The following is an 18,994-nucleotide window of genomic DNA, read 5'->3' as shown; positions in this document are numbered from 1 at the left end:
TGAAAGTTTTTTTATAGGAAGGATATAATTTTTTTTAGAAAGTGATGTTTTAGAAAGATAAATCTGGATTTGATAAGCAGAATGGATTGAAAGGAGTCAAGTAATAGAAATCTCCCAGATGAAAGTCTATTGATGTGGTGTAGGCAAGTAGAGATGAACTTACATAGGTATCTAAGAGACTTGGCGAAAGCCTCCATCTCTGCCCAACACAGGCACAGTTGACAAATTCAGAGGCCTAGGAGCAGCCCTGAAGATAGATATGCCAACTAAATGCCAAAAATGATGCCAAGTCAGATACATTCTCTTGTATCTGTCAACTCCACAGGTGGGCAATGAACCGACATGTTCTGCTAACATGTGGCAGGTTTCCAAACCCAAGGCTTCTCTTCAAATTGAAAACCAATTAGTCTCAAAGTACTTAATGATTAAATCCCTCCTCTTGGTATGTCTACAGACCTGTAAAATTCCAGCAGATAATTGCAGTAGGAGTAAAAGAGATCAAACTTAACAGTGCTTATAAAACACATCCCCACTAACCAAGGCTATCTGATGTTAGTAATATTATTGAGTACTCACTGACTATGTTTTCTCCTCTGCCTCCCATTGGTCCCACCCACAAAAATAATGAGGGAAAGACACATATAGAGCTCTACGTGAAGAAACGCACCATCACATTCAAGTTTAGGCACCTGATCAGATATGATACCTTGATAGACAAAATTCTGTTATTCCAAATTGTTTTAACTAGTTAGTTTGGGATTGAGTTCTCCTGACATCTCATGGAGCAGATCTGTCCCATGTAAAACATTTACTTCTGTTGTCCACATGCTGGGTATATGCTCAGCACAGCAAGCTTTCATCATCATCATCATCATCACTATTGCTAGCATCAACAATATTTCTGAGTGTTCTCTGGAATACATAACATATGATAGGCACCTTCCTGAGATTTTCTAGGAAAGAATTAGCCTTAACAAAATTTCCAACCTCTATGCATGCCTTAGTCCTTTTGAGACCTCAATCATTCCTTCCATAGATCCTAAAACAGTTACAAGTTATTGCAAAAGAGAAAATGTTCACCCAGCCAAGATTCCAAACAAGGGTCTAGAGACTTCTAGCAATGGATGGCAATTTCCTTTTTTCTGTCCCCGACTGGATCTGTCCCCACTGGACCCTACACAGACTTTTACCACAGCACTTATAGTACCTTATGACATTTTTTTTTTGCATTCTGCATACACACACACACACACACACACACACACGTATACACAGACAATTAGTGTTTCTAAAAGTGTGGTCTAAGGACCACCAATATCAGAATCATGAGTATGAGGTAATTGATAAAATGGTTTCCTGGGACCTACCCCAGTCTGTACAAATTAGAACTTGGAGAGTGAGAAGTGGAATTCAGTCAGACACTAAAGTCCAACAACCATGGCTTTGAACCCTAAATCTCTCAAGTGTAGGGAATATGTTTTAGCAGGAGAAGAGATATTTAGGGTCAAAGGAAAGACTTTTGAGATTTCCTAAGTTACCCACTCAGGACAGAGACCCTAGTCCTTTCTGCCCCACTTGGTCTGAAAAGACTCCAACATCCTATTTGTCCTGTTAGGAACTCTGAAATATTTCACTTTGAAAATGAAGCTCCTGGTGAGCATAGTGCACAATTTCTCATTCTCACTGTCTGGGAAAAGATCTTTGAGCAAAAGTGCAAACTGGGATAATAATAGAATTGAGTTCTTGGGCTGTTTAAAAAAAATTACTATTAAAACTAATCACAAAAGAACTCCCTAATATAATGTAGGCTGGAACTTCTTAAAAATAGAAATAATGAATTCAGATTTGTTTATTTTAAATTCATTCACTAACTCATTTACTCATTCATTTATTCACTCCTAATCCAATAAATATTTAGTAAGCATCTACCATGTATGGGGCACTGATATAATGGCTAAGAATAAACAAGATAGACAAAGTCACTGCCCTTGGATGGCATAAATCTGGTTCATTTATTCACTCATTCATTTACTCATTAATTTATTTGTTTAACAAATTTAGTAAACATGATTTGGAAACAATTGGATGCTGTGATACATTCTGCCATGCAGACAGGAGAAGAACATTCATTGACTGAAATAACAGGAAAAGGCAAATATGACTATCTATTATTTGAGGAAAAATATAACAGGATGAGTGCTTTATAGGGTAGGTTTAGGAATTGGAGAGAAAAACATCAGAACAGGTTGAATAATACCTGGCTAAAAATTTAGTCTATGTTGCATACCTATATGTGCATATTCTTTTTCTACATATCCACTCAATTACTCATTCAAAATATTCACTAAGCACCTAATATGTATCAGCTGCCATAGTGGGTGAATATATATATATATATATATATATATATATATATATATATATCTCATATATATATATCTCATATATATATATCTCATATATATATATATCTCATATATATATATATATCTCATATATATACCTCATATATATATCTCATATATATATATCTCATATATATATATATCTCATATATATATATATATATCTCATATATATACCTCATATATATATCTCATATATATACCTCATATATATATCTCATATATATATATCTCATATATATATCTCATATATATATATCTCATATATATACCTCATATATATATATATCATATATATATCTCATATATATACATCTCATATATATGTATCTCATATATATCTCTCATATATATCTCTCATATATATCATATATATCTCATATATATATATATGAGAGATATATATGAGAGATATATATGAGATATATATATATATATATATATATATATATATATATATATATATGATCTAATCAATACCCTCGACGACTTTAGGGATCAAGAGAGAAATTCTGAGTACATGGCACATGGGTCACTTCTATTCTCACTAATGGCTGAAATCACTAAATTAACACAGTACCCTTTTCTGCTGAGCTTATATACAGCCTCTGAATATTCTAGAACACGGAATTCCATGTAAGCACTTAAAATAATTCAGTGTAAGAGATATTTGGAGGAGGGCTGAGATTTCCCAGTGAAGGCCACTCTGGATCAGGTTGACCATAGATATAAGAGCACTGAAGCATTAAAATTAGCTCAAGATCTGCAAAATCTTCTATCAATCCACAGACTTGTGAGAAATGACATATTATTGTTATTTTAGTCATGAAATTTTGAAATGGTTTGTGACATACACTGTAGCAAGCTGACAAAGAATTTGGTGTTGCACATGGGTTCTGCCATCACTAAAACATAGCATATGTGACATTGGCTTTTGGTCATAGGAGCCTACATAACCTGGAATGATGAGAATGGTCATGCACTTCATATAGTGGTGAAACAATTGGTAAATCTGTCACCTGTTGCAACAAAGAAAAGAGAAAATGTAGTAATGAGTTTTTAGATTTGACCAATGCGATTTCTAGGCAAAATCTTGAAATATTGACTGGCTCTTATTGGCTGTGTTTAATAAACTGCTGTAATAAGGAGATGGTCTAAAGAAAAAAAAAACTAGCTAGTTTATAAGCAAACACAGAGGAAATATAGAGGGTTTGCAATTTTCTGGCAGGAAACCTAAAACTGCTTTTCATCTCTAGCCTCTCTAGGGAGCAAAAAACTTCTCAAAATAAAATATAGCTTGGGGGGTGCACCTGGGTGGCTCAGTCAGTTGAGCATCCAATTCTTGGTTTCAGCTCGGGTCATGATCTCAAGGTTTGTGAGTTGGAGCCCTGTGTCAGGCTCTGTGCTGACTGCACAGAGTCTGCTTCAGATCCTCCCTCTCCCTCTCTCTCTGCCCCTCCCCTACTCTCTCAATCTCTCTCTCTCTCTCTCTCTCTCTCTCTGTCAAAATAAATAAATTTAAAAACTTTTTTACATAAAATAAAATATAGCTTGGGGACAAAAGATGAAATCATAGATGTGGCTATCAGGCCCTTATAAATATCTGTGAAAGAATTAAGGCAGGGCCTAGTAGAACCTCTCTGCTATACAAAAAGGCTTATAAAGGTATTCAAGATGTGGCTTTTAGTTCATGGAGTAGAATCATATCATATTCAAAGGAAATCTGCAATATTTTAAATTCAGCTGGATTGGCAATGTTCTGTCAGTATGCACTAAAATGAATTGGGACTATAGAAAAATGTGTCAAAATTGTAGAAAGACTTTTGTGTCCTCAATTCTTTATAGGAAAAAATCAAGAGTATTTTCCAATATCTTCTTTGGAAATACCCAAAATGGATGGAAAAGAAACAACATGCCAGAAATCTGACCCAAGAGCCATGAAGAAGAATGGACTGGGGGCCATTCCTAGGGAGCAGAACTAAAGTCTATTAAAAGAACATTCCCTATCTCCAGAGTAGGAAAACAGACAGGATATGCCCAAGAAAAGTTCAGAATTGCTATGGACCAGTGACTGCTACGTACTTTCTACTCTTCCTTTTTCTAGATGGGAATATTTATATTGGTCATTCCTCATTTCATTACTATATAGTGAATATGTATAGGGCAGATGACTTTTTCTCCAGAAGAATCTTATATGAACTTGATGTACATCATAATACCCTAGACTTCAAGCATAATGCCAGGACTTGAGATATGGGAGTAAACATATTTCACATATGACAGCATGTTAGTAATTGTGGCCAGAAAGCAGACAGCAGTAGATTGTTTGGAGTAATAGCCCCATGTTTTCACACCTCCCTATATCCATATTTTTGGTCATGTTTTCCCACTAGAACACATGACTTATTTTGGCCAATAGGAAATATCTGACACCAGCAGAAACTCAAAAAAGCTTTCATGCATTTCTGCCTTGATCTCCCTGATTCTTGACACTATCATTAGAACATATCTGGGTTAGTCTCCTGGAAGGAATGAGAGACACATAGAAAAGAGCCAAGTGTTCTATCTAAAACTATAGTAAATCAGGCCATCTCCAGCCAATTTGCTGGGGATTAGAAATCCTAGTGGGATTAGAGGGAAAAAAAATGACAGATCTGTGAAACATAATCAAAGGAAAATCCTACTAGTCTTACGGTCTGATTGTGGAAGAGGAAGAGTGAAAATGAGGCATTAAAGGTGATCACAGACAGTCATTAATCTGCTTAAAAACCTTCAATGCTTCTTTAGGAATGTATGTGATATCCTTACTAAAGTCTGAGTTCCATGAAGGACTGGGTTATTAGAAATCATCATCATTATCCTCAAAAACTGACATCTATTGAATACTTATGCTTGTTATAACAAGCGTATCAGGCAGTGTACTAAATTTGAACAAGAAATTAAATAAACATCAGTTTTTGGCATCAATGATATAAAGGCAACGAGGTTATTTATACAGATAAGAATAACCTTTGCATATCTAGGAACAGAAGGCAAAAAATAAAGGGAAAAAAGGTCATCCAAATGAGCTAGCACACAAGTTCTGGCAGTTTGCTGCTGAGAAAGAATATCTCACCAAGTTGTGGTCAAAGATGGCCATGCTATAAAGCATTCTTCCTGAGTTGCACCTGCTTCCATGTGCACTGACCCTAATTAGCAAGAACAGCTGAGAATTCACTGCTTATGTCCGTACATGTACTATTCATTGTGTCAGACCCTTCATATACATTCCATAATTTAATCCTTACAGCAACACTCTTAGATTGATACCATTCCTTCCATTGTGTGAATAAAGTTCAGAGAGAAAAAATGGTGGAGGGATTCAGACTTAAATCTGTCTAACATTAAAACCCTTTCTTGGGGTGTCTGGGTGGCACAGTTGGGTAAGCGTCTGAGTCTTGATATCTGCTCAGGTCATGATGTCACAGTTTGTGAGTTTGAGCCCCACATTGGGCTCTGCGCTGACAACTCGGAGTCTGCTTGGAATTTTCATTCTCATTCTCTCTCTCTCTCTCTCTCTCTCTCTCTCTCTCTCTCTCTCTCCTCCCACCCCACTCATCCTCTCTCTCTTTCTCAAAATAAATAAAGTAAAAAAGAAAATAAAAAACATAAACCTTGTCTTATTTTTTTATACCATGCAAACAGAACTTTCAGACCACTGACTGAAAGAGAAAATTACCCCCACCACTATATGGTCATTAATCCTCAAGAAAGAAGGAAAGAATACCCAATGGAAAAAAAAAAAAAAAAAAAACAGTCTCTTCAACAAGTGGTGCTGGGAAAACTGCACAGCAACGTGAAAAAGAAGGAAACTGGACCACTTTCTTACAGCATACACAAAAATAAATTCAAAATGGATGAAAGACCTAAATGTGCAGCATGAAACCAATAAAATCCCAAAGGATAACAGGCAGTAATCTCTTTGACATCAGCCATAGCAACTTCTTCCTAGATATGTCTCCTGAGACAAGGGAAACAAAAGCAAAAATAAACTATTGGGACTTCATCAAAATAAAAAGCTTCTGCACAGTGAAGGAAACAATCAACAGATCTAAAAGCCAACCTATGGAATGAGAGAAGATATTTGCAAATGGCATATCAGATAAAGGGCTAGTATCAAAAATATATAAAGAACTTCTAAAACTCAACACCAAAAAACCCCAAATAATCCAATTTAAAAATGAGCAGATGGGGCACCTGGGTGGCTCAGTTGGTTAAGTGTCTTGACTTCAGCTCAGGTCATGATCTCTCAGTCTATGAATTCAAGCCCCACATCAGGCTCTGTGCTGATAGCTCTCTGCTGACCTGTTATCCCCTCCCCTGCTCACACTTTGTCTCTCTGTCTCTCAAAAATAAATAAACATTAAACAATTAAAATAAAAAATGAGCAGAAGACATGAATAGACATTTTTCCAAAGAGGACAACCAGATGGTCAACTGACACATGAAAAAGATGTTGAATATCACTCATCAACAAGGAAATACAATGAGATATCATCTCATACCTGTCAGAATGATTAAAATCAGTAACACAAGAAACAACAGATGTTGGTGAGGATGTGGAAAAAGGAGAACCCTCCTGCACTATTGGTGGGAATGCAAATTGGTATAGCCACTTTGGAGAACGGTATGGAGGTTCCTCAAAAAGTTAAAAATAGAACTACCCTACAACCCAGCAATTATACTACTAGGTGTTTACCCAACAGATACAAAAATACAGATTTGAAGGGGTGCATGCACCCTGAAGTCTATAGCAACATTACCAACAATAACCAAACTATGGAAAGAGCCCAATGTCCATCAACTGATGAATGGATAAAGAAGTTGTGGTATATATACACAAAGGAATATTACTCAGCCATCAAAAATAATGAAATCTTGCCATTTGCAACGATGCAGATAGAGCTAAAGTGTATTTTGCTAAGCAAAATAAGTCAGTCAGAGGAAGACAAATACCATATGATTTCACTCATATGTGTAATTTAAGAAGTAAAACAGATGAACATATGGGAGGGGAAAAAAGAGAGGGAAAAAAAATAAGAAACTTTTTTTAATGTTTATTTATTTTGAGAGAGAGGGATGGGGAGAGGCAGAGAGGGGGAGAGAAAGAATCCCAAGTAGGCTCTGAGCTGTCAGCACAGTCTGATGTGGGGTTTAAACCCATGAACTGTGAGATCATGACCTGAGCTAAAATCAAGGGTCAGATGCTTAACTGACTGAGCCACCCAGACATCCACCATAAGAGACTTTTAATGATAGAGAACCAACTGAGAGTTGATGGAGGGAGATGGATGGGGGATGGGCTAGGTAGGTGATGGGTATGAAGGAGGGCACTTGTCATGATGAGCACTGGGTGTTGTATGTAAATGATGAATCACTGAATTCTACTCCTGAAACCAGTATTGCACTGTATGTTAACTAACTAGAACTTAATTAAAATTTAAGAAGAAAGATGTTAAAAACAGAACTACCCTAAGAACAAGCAATCACACTACTAGGTATTTACCCAAAGAATATAAAAATACTGATTTGACAGTATACATGCACTCCAATGTTTATATCAGCAGTATCTACAATTGCCAAATTATGGAAAAAGCCCAAATGTCCATCGACTGATGAATGGATAAGGAAGAAGTGGGTATAAATATATATATGCAATGGAATATTATTCAGTCACATGAAGAATGAAATCTTGCCATTTGTAACAATGTGGATGGAGACAGAGAGTATTACGATAAGTAAAATAAGTCACAGAAAGCCAAATACTATATGATTTCACTCACATGTGGAATTTAAGAAACAAAACAAATGATCATAGAGGGAAAAAAAGTGAGAAGCAAACCAAGAAACAGACTCTTAACTATTGAGTACAAAATGATGGTTACCAGAGGGGAGATGGGTGGGAGGATGGTTTAAAAAGGTGATGGGGATTAAGGAGGGCACTTGTTGCATTGAGCAGTGGATACTGTTTGTAAGTGCTGAATCACTCAGTTGTACACCTGAAACTAATATTATGCTGTATATTAACTAATTTGAATTTAAATAAAAGATTTTTTAAAAAGAAAAGAGAAAGAAAATGTCTCCCTTTGCCTTCAGTGGGCAATGTTGAAGAAGAAACACTTTCTCCCCTCAAATACATTTCCAAAGAGATAAAAGAATAATAAACATGAATGGTCATTTCCAGTCAGTTGAATGATTATATCAGAGTTGTTGGTCCTTATACTCGATTCCTTAAAAAGAAAGAGATTCACCCAACTTTGATTAAACTACCACAACATCTTAAAGACTATTAACAGAGAAATAAAACAGTAGTGAGTTGTTTTTCTTTTCCAACTCTGTGTCCTTATTCTTTTCCATTCTCAATTACTATCCAAACCACCTGTCTACAACAGACTATAGGGTTTGACTAAGAATTTGGTCATCCCAATTATAATCCCATAGATGGCACAAAAGGGCATTCTCCATGAGATGGATGCCAAGTCACGTAAGGTTTCGTAGTGGAAAGTTGGACTGTTTCCTATACCCATAGTTACATACTGTGGTGTTAATGGAAGGATTTCTCCATTCCTAATAAAGGCTGGGAGGGAGTCAAGAGTCCTATGATGTCCTATCCTGTGGAGACACAGTTTGCTTGTTGTCTAATAAGCTATTAGTCTGACTCTTTCCTGGAGTGTCACTATAGACTTCACTGGACATAAGTATTTTCTTTTTTTTAATGTGTATTTTATTTATTTTGAGAGAGAGAGACACAGAGAGAGAAGGGGAATGACAGAAAGAGGTGGGGAGAGAGAATCCCAAGCAGGCTCTGCACTCAGTGCAGAGCCCAACGTGGAGCTTGGATTCATGAACTGTGACAAAGCCAAAATCAATAATTGGACTCTTAACAAACTGGGCCACCTAGGTGTCCCTAGACGTAAGTATTTTCATTCCTCTCTTTACTTTAAAGTATTGTAATAAACATACAACTTCCACCAATATTCCAAGGCACTTCTGACTTCTAGCCTTCTTTGTCATTTAAGGACATATATTATGTCCCCTAAGACAGCGTAGTGTTTTGAGGGCAGGAGCTCTCTAAACAGCAGTTCTGGTGGTGGCAAGATAAAACTGAGAATAGAGTGTCAGATTGAGGGACCTATTACATAAGGTAGGGTAAAGCAGTAGAAAGCTGGTCCTGCTATATTCCTGACAGGCCACGAGGTACAGGGAAGAGGCAGCAGTCCAATAGGCAGCAGTGTCACAGAGGGCCAAAAGGTCAGGCAGGTAGAGTGTGGTGATGAGCATTCCAGACAAAGGTTATATGAATAGGTGGTCAGCATCAAAGAAATAGCATGGCTGGCCCCAGCAGGGCCTGGGGTTTAGGAATAGGACTCTAGTCATCAGGATATGAGAACAGGATCTGCTGGTGACAAATACAGGCCCATTCTCAAAAGCACTAGAGTCCTGGAAAAGAAAGACACAAGGTAATAAGATAGCAATGATCTGACCTCAGGGATGGGGAGCAGTTGGGCTTGTCAAGGAGATCATGACAGATCAGCAGAGAGACTGAGGTCCTAAGCTCCTAAACTAGATTCAGGGTAAGATGTCCCCCAGAGCCTCTGTTGGTACTCATCTTTCCTCATAGAGGCATCTGTGAGGTTTACAGGGATCAAACCAGTCCCTATAGTGACTTGTAGATTATATAATTTTGTATTCCACCACAGGTTCAAGTCCAGAACCCTGAGCATGTAGAAGACACTTAATTATAATTATATAATTATATAAGTATATTCTATGTGCTAGACACTAGTCGAGGTGCTTGTCATGTGTTATCTCATTTAGCTACATTCTAAGAAGTATATACTATTATTCCTATTTCACAGATAAGAAATCCCAGGCAAAGGCATATGAAGTAATTGCCCAATGTCATGAATTTAATAAGAGGTGACACTGGAATACAGATACAAATAGCTTGACAACAAGATCCAATCTATAAACTACATTGCTGATCTTAGTCATACATTGTATACAAGAATTATTTGCTAAATTCGTATGATGTGGCGGACTCTGTGCTAGGTATTATAGATATCACTCATGCCTTCAAATAGCTTAGGTTATAGTGGGATTATAAATGCAATAAAGATAGTAACACTTACTCCTGGGCCCTGATGGGAGACTACAGAGTGCTATGAGAGCACTTCATGCCAGGACCCAATGCTCCCTTAAAGTGAGACCTCCTGAGGGATGTGACAGAAGACAGTGGTCATGAAAACAAAGGAGGGACAAGAAATAAAACGAACAACTTGCTCAAGTCCCAGGAGCAAGAAAAAGCATGATTTCTTTCAAATTACTGGAAGAAACTTATGCAACAGGAGTATAGAATAGATAGGGAGGTGAGAGGAAAGGATAAGAGATGTCACCAGAGAAGTGCATAGAGACCCATTGTGCAGAACCAGGGAGGTCACATGCAGCAATCTAGACCACTCTGATGGAAAAGCTGGGAAAATTTTAAAGTCGAGTAACATGACCAGATGTACATTTTGGGAAATTATTCTGGCTTCTGTGTGGAAAGAATGGATGGATGGATGGATGGATGGATGGATGGATGGATGGATGGAAAATCAATTCTTGTTCTTCCTCCTCCATGAAATAGGCCATAGTTGGTTTACTTGCTCTGAAAACCCACCTGCCCCTCAGTCTTCTATGAGGGCCTAGAGCCCAGAAGACAGCCCCAGAGACCAAGTCTACCAGCAGGAATGCTATCATATGGGAACAAGGACTGGTTTTCATTTAATGGTGGTTTCCTTTCATGCTTTGCATGGCCCCTCATGTTCCCATCCCAGCCAGGCAGTCTTTGGTTTCTGAGACTTCATGTCCAGCTTTTATAGGTCTGACAAGTCATCTACAACCCTCCACCACTACTTCAGTAACTGTAAACATATGTTTTCTGTTCTCCCCACATCCCTGCATCAAGCCACAGGTCATGGCTTGATGCAGAGAAAAGGGGGCACAAAAAAGGTCTGGAATGTTTGGTGCAATCCCACTCACACAAAAGGTCTTGGCCTTATGTGATAAATCATACCTTCCACATCTGTCAGTGGTAGAACTGAAAGGGCACATCTTTTCTTCTGTGTGTGGCCGAATGGTTTTCTCCAAGCATTAAACAAGCCCATTTGAGGTACAGGGTGGCAGGGGTCATTTCCTTTATTATCACACACATTTTAACAATCCAGGTGCTCATAGAATACAAAGTTCTCTAACTGACAAGAAAGACACGGCTTTGAAGAGCCTTTGCTAATGCTTTTCAGAAGGAATTAGGTGCAGGAAATTCTAAGTGTTGTATTGAATTTATGCTGTTCTTTGTGTTTCTATCACCTTCTTTGTCATATGTACAAACCTTCTCTACACTTTTACCCTATCTTATCCTCCATGCAGAGAACCAAAGAGGAGAGAGGGGCCTATAGTAATTACCCACCTTGGGTAACAAGTGATAGGTTAGACATTTTTAATTCTTCTCTGTAAGATTAAGTCTTTTTTTTTTTAACTTATTAGCAAGGTTAGTTTAAGACAACTTTATAGCCATTATGACTATAAAAATGATGTAATATTAGCATTATATCAAAATGACAGATGCAAAAGCCAGTAGGGAGAAACATTCTGAGCAGTATAAAAAGCTTTAAAAATGCAAAGTATTATGACTAGGTGTTTCATTAGCCCCATATTGCTATGACATCCCACCTCTACTCAATATTCTACCATTCTTGTTCAGAATAGACCTGATGAAAAGAAATACTTCACTTGCATGAAACTTGGTAATGAAACAATCTTACTTTCCTGAGACAGAAAGAGACAGAGGAAGGAGGGAAGGAAAGAAAGAAGGAGGGAAGGGGAAGGGAGGGAGGGAGGGAAGGAGGGAAGGAGGAAGGAGGGAAGAGAGGAAAGGAGGGAGGGAGGAAGAAAAGAGAGAGAGAGACAGAGACAGAAAACAAGAAATCAAGAAAATAAAAGAAAAAAGAAAAGTGGGTCACTGATAAAGCAAAGTGATATAATAAAACTCATGCACTTTATTCACATCGGGATGTTCCTGGGGCTCACATTTAGAGTTGATCTGCTCATATTTTAGGCACAACTTTAATGAGCATGATTGTTTAGTTTCCCAGTTCAAGGTATCCTGGAGGCAGGTCACAGGGAGATACACACTGGCAGCATCAGAAAGTGACAGCTGGCAGCCTGAGAGTTGATGAAGACAGGAAAAGTCTGAAAAATTGATACCAGAACTCTAAACTGGAACCCCCACAGGTTCAAACACAGAGCCCTGAACTCAATGGGCTCTGTTACAGCCCTTTAGAATAATTTATGATTGAGTCATCAGGACAAGATCAAATTAGAATGTTCTATTTAATAAAGAAGGGAAGTATACATATATTTTCAAAGACGTTCACCAAAAATAATTTAAATGAACCTATTTTTATACACATGAGCGTTGTAACCAGAACAACTCATTTCCGTAGTTCTGGATAGATAGCTGACATTTTACTGTACATTAGTTACCTCTCAATTTTAATCCCAAGCCACCACCTGCCCTTCTTACCCCTCACTGGCCAGGAAGCCATGCTCAGGAAACACAATATGTTTATGCTAGTACTACCCCCAAGCTTAGCAAAATTAGGCATATAAAGTTACTGCTACCCTCCCCAAAATAAAATCATACACTGCTAGCCACCCCAGCCCTACACAGATGATTCCAGACTTATCTGTCCTGCTGCTAGCTGCCAATCGTAAGTAATGTATGTTATTGTATGTGCTGATCAAGTTTAAATCCAATTTTAGCAGTCCACTTAAGAAGATATCCTTCTAATCTAATGGTCTGAGTTTCTTGTGATTTGATTTCTCTTTGAATCCCTTGTGCTGGATTCTCAAGAAATCAAATTATTGTCACCCAATAGAACTGAATTCTTGAACCTAGAAGAGAAAGATAATAGATTGACTGGGACCTAGAAGATGGAGCAAGAATCTATGTAAGTGATATTTTGCATGCTTCTTTTCACAAATGTTAAAAAGGAAAAATCAGGTCACCAATACCAGAACAAACCAGAGATAATTCTACTGTGCAAATGGTTAAGGTTTCTAGATACTGTCAATACTTGAAGTAAGAATGAAAAGGACAAAAAAAAGAAGGCAAAGGATAGGTGTACAAACCCTAGGAAACACTTGTGGGTAGCATGCCAAAATTCTTTCACATCGTGCCAAGGAGGAAATAACCCTTTGGAGATAAGCTTTGCAAAGCCATTCATAAAAAGTCATAGTCAGTTACAGGTTGGAGGAAAGGAGGTATGTCAGTGAGGACAATGCCACAGCGGTGAACACCCCCGAAATTTCAAAGCTTTAAACAACAAAGGTCTCTTTCTTTCTCATGCTGCATCTTCATTGCCAGTCAGCTGGGACTCTGCTCTGTGTTGTCTGCTCACCTCCCTCCAGGATCTAGGCTAACAGAGCAGCTATTATCTGCTCATTGCAGTTCACAGTGACAGAAGGAAAGACAGAGTAGCAAAGCATACACTGGCTCTTAAAATGTCCACTTGGAAGTGGTCATGATCATTTCTTTCACATTCTCTTGGCCCAAATAAGTCACATAAGGAAGCTTGACTTTTAAGGGAGTAGGAGGTACTCCTTCAGGGGGCAGGGGCTTCAAATATGGGTGTGCCGGAAGGCAGTCATTAGACACTAGGGCAGAAATGACATGCTGTCCAGCAGAGATCAGGACTTTTCAAAAGAACATACACAGAAATCCTGTGGAGGGCTTATTAAACTGCAGCTTTCTGGGGCCCACCTCCATTTGTCCTAATCTATCATCCTGGGTGAGGCCCAAGAATGTGCATTTGTAACAAATTCCCCAGTGATTCTGATGTTCAGGTCCCTGGAGCACATTTTGAGGAGAACTGATCTAGAGCTGTGCCTGGGAAGCAGCTGCCCAGACAGACACTGTACGTCCCAGCCTCACCCTTGCATCCAGATGGGGCCAAATGACTAGTGCTCATCAAGGCAATATGAGAAGTGATGTGTGTCACTTCTCCAAGTAAAGTGGTTAAAGAGCAATTACATATCCTTTTCTCCCACTCCCTTTTCCTATATGCTTTTTGCATGTGGATGACTGGGAGACATTGTAGGTTCATCAGTCTAAGACATCTTTCCCCACTGGCAGGAAGCACCCCCATCAGATTACTAGGGGAAAAAGAACACATGTTTTCTTTCATGCTAAACCCCTGAAATTTGGGGGTTTGTTTGTTACAGCAGGTAGTATTATCTTAACTAACATTGAAGAGAATGGGAAGAAGGTCAAGAGAATCTCTTCTGCCTCCTTAACTTCTACAAATGTCACTTTCTTTGATTCCCCTGCATTATATCTCTTTTCTTCTCTAAGTCACTGTGGTAACATAAAATTAAATAGATTAGGGTTAGAAAGTGGAAAAAACTCAGAATCACTTTAATTCCTGCCTATGGTCCCAGCTATAATTCACTCATTTACAGTTTATTTATTCATTTAACAAACCCTACCCGGTACCTACTTGCATATATCTAAGACATAGTCCCGCCTCCAAAAATGGCATAGGTATTACCCCAGCCTCTCCCACAATAATGGCAGATACCAAAAATTAAAAGAAGTACTTTTTCTCACTGAGTCCAGAGAAGGCCTCAGAATCCTTTATAGCAGAGTACTCCAGAAAGCCATTACAACTAAATCCATAATGGTGGTTTTACCATAAAAAAGGCAATATGTATCTAAGCCGTTTCTATTTCTATCTCAATAAATGGGCTTTTCCAAAGATATTGCAAAGAGGTTTGGTCTCATGTGGTCACACATTTCAATCTACTTCTATGGTATTTTCCAGAGTAATAGAAACTGTGAAGACCAAGCTACATTTGAAGCTAAGTTTCCACACTGATTAGGTTCCACTAAGCAGATATACCTGCACAAAACCTGAAATGCAAAAATCAACATTGTGAGATTATAGCCTTACACAAGAGACCGGACCTTCTGGCCAGCATAACCGCGGAAGTGTTTGATTCTCCTGAGGAAGCTGTGAGGCAGGCTCTATATGTTAGTACCTGGCGTCAAAGGTACAAAGCAGCCAGTGTCTGTGGCAGTCAGGTTTCTCTAAACAAGTCCCTTGGTGTGGCTTGGCAATTCATGAGGCTGCATTGTACCTGAACAAGCAGGACCTACACTTGTTTCTGTCCTTTGTCCAGGTGACAGAGTCTCTTGTTTGGGTCCAACACTTTAGAGGCTCTTATCTAGCTCTCCTCTGGCCATCCCCTAAATACTGAGTAAGGAATATGTGGGGTCAATTGGACACACTTAATTGGAGCCCTAGTCCCAGAGTGTGCCTTGGGAATCATAGACTCAGATTCTTTACCTAACTGGCCCTGAACTTGTTTCCAGGGTATCTGTGGGCCTGCTTCCTGGGGCTGTTTTCTCCTGAGAGTGAGCCACACAATCAGTATGGACACCTTTAGGTCTGAGAGTGGCTAAAGGGCAAATTTCTTCCAGGGGTATAGATACAGCCTGGACACAGTGGGTGCAGTGTCCACCCATATGCGATGAGAGTCCCTCACAGCACAAGAATGGAGCCAGAGACAAAACGAGAAGGTGGAAAACCTGGGCTGGGGACTGGGGTTATGCTTTCCTCATGCCATTATGCTTTGGTGAGGAACCCAAATGAGTCTGAGAATTTTAAAGTCTATCTTGACCTTCCAGGTCATTTAGGAGGTAAATTTCTCAATCAGGAAACATAGCACATTATGTTATTAACAATCTGAAGCTGGTGTTTAACTTTTGAGTACTTAGACATGTTATGTGAGTATCTACTCGTGCTCTTGCCCCAAATCCCACAAATTTTAGTAGCAGAACTACTCAGTTCTCTAGCCACTGCTACATTCTGTAAACTACCTTATGCTCTGTAATAAACCTCCTTCGGCCTAAACTATCCAGAGCATATTTTGTTCTCTAAAACTAAGAACTCTGGCTGTTACAGTTCCCTAGATGTTTAGAAAGGAGTGGTATTTTCCTTTTGTTGTAGATAAATCCACATCAACTCCAAAAATATAGAACTCTTCCAGTACCAACCATAGCTTTGATTTTCTCTGAGTGACTCTTCCCAATCCCAAGGTTCTGTACTGTAGCAGCAAGAGTACTGATGTTGAATGAGAGCCTAGGTTGGAGACCCAGCTCTAACACTTAACTGGTATGCACTTTGAACAAGCCATGTTTAACCTCTCTAAACCCTAATTTCTCACCTGAGGACTGAATAAGATAATATGTGTACTTTACTGAATGCAGATGTAACACTGTTATTTCTAATGCTGGACCTAAAGAAAAGAGTTAATAATAGCTGACTCATTAGGTATATTCCCTGATGCCTTTTCTTTGTTTACTTCAGAAACCCCTGTTCCAATCACTCCCCTCTGGAAAACCAATTCCACTGTCCTAACTTATGACTGCATTAGGAAATATTTCTAGAAAGCCATTCAAGTGTTTCCATTTGCCAATTCCATTCTGGTACTTCAAGTTCTAACTCCTTATGCTACAGGAAACCATGTTCTTCCTTGCTTGCTATTTAAACGCTTCAAGGACTTGTCAAGCATTATTATGTCATACTCACCCTACTCAGGGATTTAATCACACACTCCATGCACTTCAAGACATATTCATTTTCTGGAGTATCCAATGACATGATCTGCAATAGAAAGATAAGGATTCAAGCATTTAAGTTCCTCTTTGGTTTTCTTGATTTTCAGAATCTTAAGGAATCTTTTAGTCCTATAGCAATACAAGTTTCAAACAGCTTTCATAGCATGATGCATTTTCTTTTCATTACATTTTTCAGGTTAAGAGCCTACCACAACAGTAGCCTATGCTTAACAGGAAGATAAGCTTTCTGTTTCTGGTTCAGAAACTTGGAAAAGGGAACATTTCAAAAGTTACTTTATTGGCATATTTCAGTCAAATGTCTAAAAATCCATAATGAGATGAGCAAGGCTGCATTAAGTAATTTTTATTTTTAGAAGATTCTTCTAGTTTCCAATGGTCGCCACCAGATGGTCCTGTAAAGTTTCCCCAGCCCCCAAAAGAAAATGATTACTTGGAATTGTGGAACCATTGAGACATGGCACCAAACATAGAAGCTTTGGGAAAAACTACTTTAAATTTTGGAAAAAATTGACACACCTATAGGCGCTATGGCTAGGAGCTTGGGCATGGTGGCTCCATCCTTTGTCTTTCTCCAGCTCAGCTCTCCATTAGAGGGAGAGACTGAGCCCTGCAGTCCGCGTTTCCCAGGATCCCAGATCAGCTGTCTTATGGCTGAGTTTTGACAAGGAAAGACACGGGTCAGAGATTGAATGGGGTGGGAGAGAAGCCAGGGCCTTTCTCTTCCTGCCTCTCTACCTGAGGCATCTTCTCAACATTTACTTCTCCTTTATGGCTACAGCTCCTTGGTTTCATGGCTCAGCAGGTTTGTCTTAGTTCCAGCTTCCACCTGATGACTCCCTGGGCATTAATACCACTACATGTTTCATCTTTCTAGCCCAGAGATGGTAGTGATTTCCTGCTGTTTAACTTTGGAATACCTTACTACCTCCTCTGTGGGTCTCAGAACTTCCATCACCTGTGTAATAAATCCTTGAATTAAATTCACTGTGTTGGAAAGTCTTAAGGTGGTTTCTGTTTTCTTGGTTACACTCTGATAATATAATGCATTGATTTTTTAATTTTTTTTATTTTTATTTTTTAACATTTATTTATTTTTGAGACAGGGAGAGACAGAGCATGAATGGGGGAGGGTCAGAGAGAGAGGGAGACACAGAATCCGAAACAGGCTCCAGGCTCTGAGCTATTAGCACAGAGCCCGACATGGGGCTCGAACTTATTCGAGATCATGACCTGAGCCGAAGTCCGACGCTCAACCGACTGAGCCACCCAGGCGCCCCAATGTTTTTTTTTTAATTGGAGAGAGAGAGGGTGCAAGTAAGCGAGGGTGAAGAGGGAGACGATCCCACGAGGGGCATGGGGGCGGGGGCAGGGAGAAGGAGAGGGAGAGGAGTGGAGCTCATCCGAAAGGGGGCGTATGTTTACCCCAAGTGGGTCTCGAGCTTATCCGAAGCGGGTCTCAAGCTCACCCAGAATGAGGCTTGAACTCAAGAACCGTGAAATCATCACCTGAGCGGAAGTCAGATGCTTAGACTGAGCCACCCAGGCTCCCTATATGCATTGACTTCTGAAACAATGCACATAACCATTAGTGCACTAACAGGAATGTTAAGGACCTGGGATACAGTAAGTCACTATATATATATATATATATATATATATATATATATATATATATATATATTTTTTTTTTTTTTTTTTTTTTTTTTAAGGATACTACATTAAATGAAGCGTAAATTGTGGAACAAACAGCCCCAGCAAGAGCCAGAAGACTAAATCAGAGGCACCAGAAGAATCTGGGAACTTGATTGCCCTTTTCTTTTTCCTCTCTCCAGATAAAACAATATATAGGTGAGCAGTGAATGCA

The 18,994-nt window shown here is 38.9% G+C and overlaps 1 long non-coding RNA gene across 2 annotated transcripts in view; it reads right to left on the bottom strand.

Moving 5' to 3' along the window:
- Positions 1–18,994, bottom strand: part of LOC131487634 (uncharacterized) — a 60,346-nt gene that overhangs the window by 21,601 nt on the left and 19,751 nt on the right. For both annotated transcript variants that reach the window (XR_009249856.1, XR_009249857.1), the window contains 2 exons: positions 17,647–17,781; positions 17,081–17,155 (listed from right to left, as the gene is read on the bottom strand). This is a non-coding gene — a long non-coding RNA (uncharacterized LOC131487634). The remainder of the gene's footprint in view (positions 1–17,080; positions 17,156–17,646; positions 17,782–18,994) is intronic.

Source organism: Neofelis nebulosa, chromosome 10 (assembly GCF_028018385.1).
Source record: "Neofelis nebulosa isolate mNeoNeb1 chromosome 10, mNeoNeb1.pri, whole genome shotgun sequence".
Classification (NCBI taxonomy): domain Eukaryota; kingdom Metazoa; phylum Chordata; class Mammalia; order Carnivora; family Felidae; genus Neofelis; species Neofelis nebulosa.
This window is presented reverse-complemented; position numbering and strand designations above follow the sequence as displayed.